The sequence below is a fragment of the Lissotriton vulgaris genome, chromosome 3_1, assembly GCF_964263255.1.
Source record: "Lissotriton vulgaris chromosome 3_1, aLisVul1.2, whole genome shotgun sequence".
NCBI lineage: Eukaryota > Metazoa > Chordata > Amphibia > Caudata > Salamandridae > Lissotriton > Lissotriton vulgaris.
The window spans coordinates 1,136,502,069-1,136,511,978 of NC_141689.1; the positions used below are offsets into that span (position 1 = coordinate 1,136,502,069).

The following is a 9,910-nucleotide window of genomic DNA, read 5'->3' on the forward strand; positions in this document are numbered from 1 at the left end:
TCCTATCAGGTCTGTTTCTGTCAAGTGGACCTATATGTCACATATATTTTTACCGGATTTTGAAATTTTCTGTTACACTCAATTGTTTACCTCAAGTGCTTCCAATTCCAGTGCGTTTCTTATTTTTCTTTAACCAATCAACAAAGTCGTTTCAAATACCAATAGCCAATGATTATGCGGCTTTTCTCACGAGACTGGTTCTCCTGCTCTTGTGCTCACCCCTCCTTTACAATTATTACCTCAGCTACACACCCACTGTCTCAACCAATACCTGCGCGGCTCTGAGTGACGTCAGCGCAGTTCCGCGACGGACTCCCTCCTTTGCAAGGTAATACTAAAAACTTAATTTCTTTTACTTCTATTGCAGAATTTTATTGTTTAACAATGTAAAAACATTTGCCACTGTACCTGAGTGATTAATTCAAAGGAAAGTTACATTTCATTCACTACGAGTAAATCCCTTCCGCTTACTCTTTATATACTACGAATAGATCCCTTCCGTCTACCCTTCACGCAAGCATCAGAGAACCTGCTACCCCTTCAGACTTATCCACTCTGGGATATACTAAGGCCAAAGTTTCACCAGCGAACCCCTTTGCCCTCACTCAAGCTCAGACGAACCTGCTACTCCTTCCGTGTGACCCTTTCTAGGTGATATCACACAAAAAAGTTTTGCTAGCGAACTCTTTGCTATCATTTATTCACACACTCACATAGAAAAACCCTAAATAGTGCTTCTGGTTCTACCTACCCATGCACTAATTTCCTCTAGGTAAGTGACCTCACTGCAGTGTGGCTTCCATTTACCACCTGCTATTCTGCCCCCGGGGATTCCAGACAAAACATATAACAGGTACGAACAATTTTTGGTTAATACAATAAATTCAAATTAGCATCAATATAATCAATGTGAAAACAGATTTGATCGATCAATAATCAATAATCAATACATAACTATTACTACCTATCCTAACTAAACCCTAACCATCATGCTCCTACCAAAAGAATATACTGATAGAGCGCGCAGGTCACCCGACTATAATTTACCATACTCACCTGGGCCCATAATCAATAACCTATAACTTAACCAGGTAACCTTCGCTCTACTACCAGACTATTTTATTTACTAGGTCCTATACCATTGACTTACCAATCCTTGTTGCTGGTACCCGTAAACTATTGGGTCAGGGAGTTAGCATAATAGGAAAAAAATTGCATTTGCACTCATATAATACCCACAGACTCTGGAAGTTTAAACTCTTTATCTAAATGTGTTAAATGATCATGATCCAAAAATTAAACACCAAATGAGTCTCAATAATGAAAATCAGAATTAACTCCTTCCATGCTCGTGACGGAACCGCTCCGTCACGAGCATCGGTTGAGCTGTGCTCATGACGGTGCAGTTCCGCCATGGCCCGCTCGGCGCGCCTGCGCGGCGCGAATTCCGCGCCTGCGCTGGACGTTCCATTGAGCGGGCGGGGCCATGACGGAACCGCTCCATCATGAGCATGTGAGCGCCGCTCGGCCCCCCCCCCGTCCCCCATAGCGCTGCAGCGGAATTGCCGCCGCAGCGAAGGGGTTAATGTATAACTATGCAAAAGATATATTATACTAAACATTTAGCAATAAGTGAAGGTAAGAAAAGGAAACATGCTATGTAATCACAACGATTTGAGCATTTATCAAAGGGAAGGTAAGAAAAGGAACATATATATATATATATATATATATATATATATATATATATATATATATATATATATATATATATATATATATATATATAATCAAAGCTTCACGTTAGGGAGGGTAAAGAGTGGGAACAAAAATACAATGACAAACCCACACAGATTTATATTTACCTAGAATGGCGTGAAGACCAACCCTGGCCACGGGTCAGTTAAGGACAGAAATCCCCAAAAAATGCAGTTGCTAGTAGGCCAGCAGGTGCAGATCAGAATCAGGACAGGGAAAACCAGATTTGGATCAGGACAGGACCACCAAAGGTTATGACCGGCACCCGCAATTCAGTTGCAATGCCTGCGCTACTCCCTCTCTGCAGCTAACAGCCAGAACCCTGATTGGTTTATCGAATTCACCGACAAAGTGCTTCTCCAGCACCTCAGCTTCCCTGATCCCGATTGGGTCAGCGAATCTTCTGACAGAGGGCTTTGCAGCAGCTCTGCTCTTGGTCACCTATTGAGTGCGTTGGGTCAGTGACAGGTCAGCTATTCGGACAAGTCGGACAAATGAACTAGCTAAGCCTACCCTAGTTATACTATTTTCAGGTCAGTGTACCACCCCTCAATGTTACAAGTGTAATGATCCCCAATTTTGATTGGACAAGGAATGAGGAGAGGTCATCACACCATAGCAAAAGAAACTTTCTGCATCTCATATTTAAATTAACGTTCCCGCCCATCATTTTATTTTTCTCATGACATCTTTATTCCACCCGACAATGAATGTTCTATTAGTAAATACATTGTAATATTTTTGTATATTATAGCTTCCTCTGACAGATGTAAAGGGTTAGCTTCTCACGATTTTCACAGTTCCTTCAGATGTTGGTAGTGGTTCAATGCCATAGCTTGTAGACGTGGGTGAATTTCAGCACTTGTGCAGTGTGGGTTTTCAAGATGGAGTTACAGCACATCCCAGGCCCAAAATACGATACATGCAGGAATAGAAAAGAAACAATTTTAGAACAGAGAAATAAATGAACGCACTGTATACCACTTGTCTCTACTTTATTCCCATTATTTTATTTGGACTATTGCATTTGAAATTTGGCAGAATGAACATCTTAGCAAAAGCAGCAGTGCAAGCTTCATGCATGCGGTTATACAAAGAAGCCATTTTAATTCTAGTGCGCAGAAGCTGAAGTTTCCCTCCAAGCGAAAGATACATCATGTCACATGAGTATCACAGACGCATGCGCAGTAGAAAATCCCACGTAGCAGCAGCCTTTTTAGTGCAAGCAGATTATCGTTAGTAGAAACACATATGCAAGCTTCTTCTGGATACCCAAATCTTTATGTGAAATGCGATGTTAATAAAACAAACATGTTGATTAATAAATTAACGTTATGTCGAGAGGGCTGATAACAAGCAAGTCAAATTACATGCGAATCCTTGCTCCATCAATATCTATTGATTGTTGTTATGATTTGCATTTTACATTTTGATTATTTGTTTTTCTTTATTTGCTGTATTATTGGTTTGTATAGTGTTTTTCATTTTCCAAAATAAAATGGGGGATGTGTAGTATGTAAGTAATATTCATATTTGATGACACTATATCTTTAAAGAATGTTTTATGTGTTAAGTTCTTATTCTCATTTGATGTGTTCTGGAATGGTTACGTTCCGTGGAATATTGCCTCAGACCTCGACATGTGTAGTCGTGGGTTTTCTCTCTCCTTCTCAAATAAAACCCCTAACTTTAATTTACAATGTGCTAATTGGATCTCTAGTTCATTTTCTTACATTTAACTAAGAGATCCATTACTACATTGTGCTTCTCCAGACGCTCTTAAAATATGCTGCCCACCAGTATGGATGACATGTGATTCCTACACCTTGTAATCTTCATTGGCTTATGTGACATTCCCTGTAGACTGATTTACATATTTGCCTGATCGTTTGTCTCTGTATAATGTGTGTGTGATGTAAAGTACTGTGACACCCTACACTAATATGAGTAGAGATATACAACAAATGAAATGCATAAGAGAGAGTGGCTACGGAGAGATGAGGGGCACTGGAAGAGGGTTTTAGTGAGGAAGTCTGAGGAGGAGGTCAATAGGGTGCTACGGAGAGATGAGGGGCGCTGGTGGACAGTGGCAGTGAGGGAATCTGAGGAAGAGATCAATAGGGGGGCTACGGAGAGATGAGGGGCACTGGAGGAGGGTGGCAGTGAAGGGATCCAAGGAGGAGGTCATGAGGGAGAGCCCGAGAAGTGTCACTTGCCTGATACACTAACATCAGAAACATTCTCTTTCCATCAAGGGGACATTACATGAAAAAGAAAACTTTTTGAGAGTGAGAACATTTAGAAAGAGATTTGAAAGGAAAATAATGAGCTTTACTGGCCCTTCCTTGTAAGACTTAGGAGAGATAAAGGAGGGCTCTGAAGCAGGCCTGGCTAGACATATACGTGACAAATCTGGCCCGCCGTGGCCCACCCGAATGCACACTTGGCCCACCCTAATAAAAATTCCTGGAGCTGGGCCTGGATAAAATTAGGATGCGTGCTTATGTGTTCCTTTGAATTTAATGTGATATTCTCTGGTGATGTATTAGTCTATACTGCTGTTCCTCATGTACAAAACGTGGCCATGGACCCATACCTGCTGACTGCAGACCTCACTTACTCTTAATGGTTTCTCTTTCCAAGGCCCCTGGATGGAGCAAGTGTGAAAGAAAAAAATACAAGTCCCTAAAGTAAAAACTGTCAATCAAGAGCTGTATTGATCTATTGATTTTCGGACATTATAAACATCTTGTTTTACAGAATCCACAGTTCTTATTAAGGCATCTGTGAGGTGTTAAATAATCTGTAACACGTTCAATAGTATAGTAGTTTAGCAGACAGGTATCACTTATTGGCAAAGACTCTGGGGAGCAGGAGTGTCTGTGCTTGCAGAAACCTTCCTTTAAAATGGACCTTTGTGACCAGACAATGAAAACAACAGGTTTGCCTATGTACGAAAAATTATTAAAGACCACTACCTCCAATGATAAATTGCCTTGTTGCTGATAATGCAAATACATTGGTGGAACCCTGCTGAGGACCACAATCTGATTCTATATTTTGTGTCTATGACGCTCAGACTCTTGCATTGTTGTCTGTTGTCTATGTCTATGTGCGTATCTAGGAGACTGGAGTGTCTGGCAGCAGGGACCGTGCTCAGAAGTGGAGGAAGCGCCGAGGGCTGAGAGCTGCGCAGCGGTGAGGCAGGCTGAAGAGTGACAGACATCAACTGCTGTGCTCAGACCCCCTCATCTTGCTGCTGCCTCCTTTTTCCTGCCCTCACCTTGATCGCCCGGGAGGGGCCGAGGCGACAGCATGAAGGGGGCCGTTGATTTCGAGGAGTGCTTGAAGGACTCTCCCCGTTTCAGAGCCGCTTTGAAGGAGGTTGAAGGTGATGTGACGGGACTGGAAGTGAAACTTGATAAGCTTGTTAAGCTATGTAGTGGCATGATTGATGCAGGCAAGGCCTTTTGTGCTGCCAACAAGCAATTTATGAATGGCATGCGGGACCTGGCAGAGTATTCGAGCAAGGATGTGGTGATTGAGTCTAGCTTGACCAGGTTTTCAGACTGCCTCCAAGAAATTATCAATTATCACACAATCCTGTTTGACGAAGCTCAGAGATCCATTCAAACACAGCTCCAGATATTTATTCAGGACGATCTTCCAAAATTCAAAGATCCAAAGAAGCAGTTTGATAAGGTCAGTAAAGAAAAAGAAAACGCTCTAGTTAAACATGCCCAAGTTCAAAGAACAAAACTGCACGAGGTGGAGGAGGCAACAAACATCTTAATCGCAAAAAGAAAGTGCTTCCAGCACATAGCTTTGGACAACGTCCTTCAAATCAATGTTCTTCAGTCAAGGCGGAGGTCTGAAATTTTAAAATCGATGTTGTCCTTCATGAAGGCACATCTCAGCTTCTTCCACCAGGGCTACGATCTCTTCAGTGAACTTAAACCGCACATGGAAGAGCTTGGTTCACAGCTGGATCGGCTTGATGTGCATGCAGCAAAGCAGAAGAGGGACATGGAACAAAAACACTCCACTATTCAGCAGGAGGATTTCACCAACGATGATCTCGGACTTCAATACAATGTTGATACTGCTAATGGCATTGTGGTGGAAGGATATCTCTTTAAAAGGGCCTCTAATGCCTTTAAAGCTTGGAACAGGCGCTGGTTCTCAATACAAAACAACCAACTGGTATATCAGAAAAAAATGAAGGATAACCCCACAGTGGTTTTTGAAGATTTACGGCTCTGCACAGTTAAACACTTTGAAGACATAGAAAGACGTTTCTGCTTTGAAGTAGTCACACCAACAAAGAGCCGCATGCTACAGGCTGACTCAGAAAAGCTGCGACAGGCATGGATTAAAGCTGTCCAAACCGGCATTGCTGCAGCATATAGAGAAAAGAGTGATGAGACGGAGAAGCTGGATAAGAAATCTCCACCTTCCACAGGAAGTCTGGACTCTGGCAGCAATGTGCAAGAAAAATCAGTTAAAGGTGAAAGTGCCTTACAGCGGATCCAGTGTATCGCTTGAAACTCGGTCTGCTGCGATTGTGGTCTGGCGGATCCGCAATGGGCCAGCATCAACCTTGGAATCATCCTGTGCATTGAGTGTTCTGAGATACACAGGAGCCTTGGTGTGCACATTTCAAAAGTAAGGTCATTAACGTTAGATACATGGGAGCCTGAAGTACTAAAGCTGATGTGTGAACTGGGAAATCAAGTTATTTATCGAATATATGAAGCTAAATTGAAAACCCTTGGAGTAAAGAAGCCAGACAATGAAAGTCCAAGAGTGGAAAAGGAGGCATATATCAGAGCAAAGTACATGGAAAAGAGGTTTGTGAACCAGGACTGCGTTGCTTCACACCCTCCTGATCGACAGGAAAGGCCTTATTCCCAGTGCAAGAACGAAGACCTCAGCAGTTCTGAGAAGTCCCTGGCATCACAGGATCACTTCTCAACATCTGCCAGAAGTTCAGTGAAAAGCAATGCCAGTGTATTGCACTTCAGTTCAGAAGGCATTCGAGAACTTCTTGCCTCTTTTGTATCCTCAAAAAGTTTGCATCAACCAGTCCTAGAAGTCGAGAAGCGAGATTCTTCAGTATTTCAGGATTCGAAAAAGTTTCATCCAGGGCTGTACCTTTATCGAGCTGCGCATGAGAGAAGCCTTCCTGATATGGCAGAAGCATTGGCACATGGCGCAGATGTTAACTGGGTGAATGCAGAGGACAACAACGCAACACCCCTCATTCAGGCTGTGCATGGGGGCTCTTTGGTCACTTGTGAGTTCCTGCTGCAGAATGGTGCCAATGTTAATCACATGGACCTGCATGGCAGAGGACCCCTGCATCATGCAACTGTTTTAGGGCACACCGGGCAAGTCTGCTTATTTCTGAAGCGTGGGGCAAATCAGCACACCAAAGATGAAGAAGGAAAATGCCCCTTGACTATTGCACTTGAAGCTGCAAATGCTGATATTGTAACCCTGTTGCGAGTGGCAAGAATGAATGAGGAGATGCGGGAATCTGAAGGACTGTATGGACAGCCAGGTGACGAGACCTACCAGGACGTAATCCATGATTTTTCACACATGGCATCCAATAATCCTGAGAAATTAAACCGTTTCCAGATGTCCGATACACCAAAGTTTTCAAAGATGTAGAGGAGAAAAGTGCACCCTTGTCCTCACCCACACCTGGTGCTTCCTGAGTAAAGTGCCTGGTCCCTGGCTCATTGCCTGACTTGGGAACATTAGTTTAAGAACCGAACAGTCTGGAACCTCCAACAGCATTTGATTGACACCATGAATATAGGGTCCTTTATATACAGAAAGACACCACAGGGCACCAGAAATATGGATACCTCAGCAGCCAGTCTAGCAAAGTGCTCCTTGGTTTAAATATATCAAGTTACCACATGTTCCTACCGTCCATGTATTTCACCTTGTGGTACCTCAGCGGAAGGACACACAGATTTGAAGTCTTCTCATTGTAAATCCTAAGTGAAGCAGATGCCATGCTATGTAGTATATGTCAATTCTGGCGTCTGTTTTCCATGTAAAACACACGCCAGTGCATGTTCTAAAATTGTTTAGACTGTTATTCTAGATGGCAGCTTTTGAATATCTAATTGTAGTTTTCATGTCCTAGTCAACAATGACTAGCTTGCCATTTCATTTTCTTAGCTTCAATAATAGAGGTATCAGTTTTAAAAGATATATTTGGCACATGGTTAAATGGGCACCATGTAGCATTCTCGTTTATGAATTTATTTACCCATTTTTTAAATTCTTTAATATTGTGAACGGTATGCAAAGTACGAGGTTTTCAGAATCCTTGCTAGCACCTTACTTGGATATAATGAATGTAATTCTTGGAACCAAATCAAGAAATTGCCAGGTGCATGTATATCCAAATAGTGCAAATTCAATTGAGTCACTTATCAGGTGCACATACATTCTAGTTCATCTGTACAGTGCTCACACAGTGGGATTATTGTAACGTACTCGATTTTTCCAAAAACATTGCACTCCATGCACCTTCTCTTGAAGCATCTCTAGTAGGAACAGCCTTTCTTCGTACCAATGTAATTTTGTTCGCCCATTAATGCAAGTCAAGTATTACACAAAAAAATGTAAATAAATTAGAACAGATTTTTACCATTTTTAAAAAGGTATAGCAATGTTCTTCCAACTCGAAGGGAAATGTTATGCAAACAAATGTATGTAAATAGTTTACTTCTTGAAGAGACCGAAATAAATAAAAACTTTTTGTTTTGAAAAATGAATTTCCAAAAATAATATTAATTTATTAAGTTCAAACTGGTAATTATGAGCCTTTAAGTGGTATACGATTTGCAAAGAGTGGCGAGTTTCCTGTTGATTTCTACACTTTTAAAGCACTTAGGCATAGTTAATTCACTGCATGAATTTGGGGGTGGTCAATATGCCCCTCATTTACAAGAAAATGATGCAGCGTCACGCCGCAAGCCATTTTGCTGCGCAGAGCTGCATAATTTTCAAAGCATATGGATGCATTGTGTTGACAACAATGCAATGCATGCGTGTGCTTTCCCCTACGCTGGCACACAATTGGCTGCCATGTGCCAGCGCAGGCACCCTTGTGTCATTTTTCAGGGATGCCTGCATTGTGAGGATGATTGGTGTGTGCAGGAAGCCCAAAAACAATCAGTGATGACATGTCCTCTTTCTATGCATGCTGTAGAATACAGCATGCATAGAAAGAGAAAAGAACGAGGAGAAATAAAAGTATTTCTCCTCTTGCACCACTCCTACCCCTTCCCTAGTGAGGCATAGGATTCTGACGCATTCCCAGCTTTTCAAAACATTGTAAATCTAGGAATATGTCAAGTTACATGGATGTTGCGTTGGAACATCCACAACAACACCAATGGAATGCCCCTTTCATCCGGAGTAATGTGTGAAAGGAACTCATATTTACAAGGTCATGAAAAATCACAGTGGGTAACTTTACGTAGCTTGTATATATGGGCAGGCACACTGTGCCGCCGGTGTGTTAAAAAAAGTGACGCACCAGTGGCGCAATGGCCTTGTAAAGGAGGCCCTATGTTTGCAGTGTCTTGTGGATTCTACATTGAAATCTTAATCATGTGTCTTCCCTTTTAGGAAAGAAAGCTTTGCAAGTAAAGAATATTAGTCACAGTTTTATTTAACCCCTCCCATGCTTGTGACGGAACCGCTCCGTCACAAGCCAAGGGTGAGCTGTGCTTGTGACGGAACGGTTCCGTCACGGCCCGCTCGCCGCGCCTGCGCGGCGCTGATTTTGCGCCTGCGCTGACGCTTTAATGGGCGGGCGAGTTCGTGACGGAACCGTTCCGTCACAAGCACAGCTCACCCGCGAGCCGTGACAGAGCGGTTCCGTCACATTATGGAGCCGCCGCGCGGCCGCCCCACCCCCTTAGCGCTGCGGCGGAATAGCCGCCGCAGCGAAGGGGTTAAAAAAAATTGTATCTGAAGAACCTATGATCAAGCCAAATGTGGTATTCAGAATGCATCCACTCACACAAAAAACCCTACTGCCGCAAACACCTTTGTGCACATGTACATGTAGGATTACGCGCCGTGTACACGGTGGCCAAGCTAAGTGGGCATCACAGAG

At 42.8% G+C, this 9,910-nt stretch overlaps 1 pseudogene; it reads left to right on the plus strand.

The window, feature by feature from the left end:
• The first annotated feature begins 5,073 nt into the window (after positions 1–5,073).
• On the plus strand, positions 5,074–7,434 carry LOC147727547 (arf-GAP with coiled-coil, ANK repeat and PH domain-containing protein 2 pseudogene; annotated as a pseudogene).
• The last annotated feature ends 2,476 nt before the right edge of the window (positions 7,435–9,910 follow it).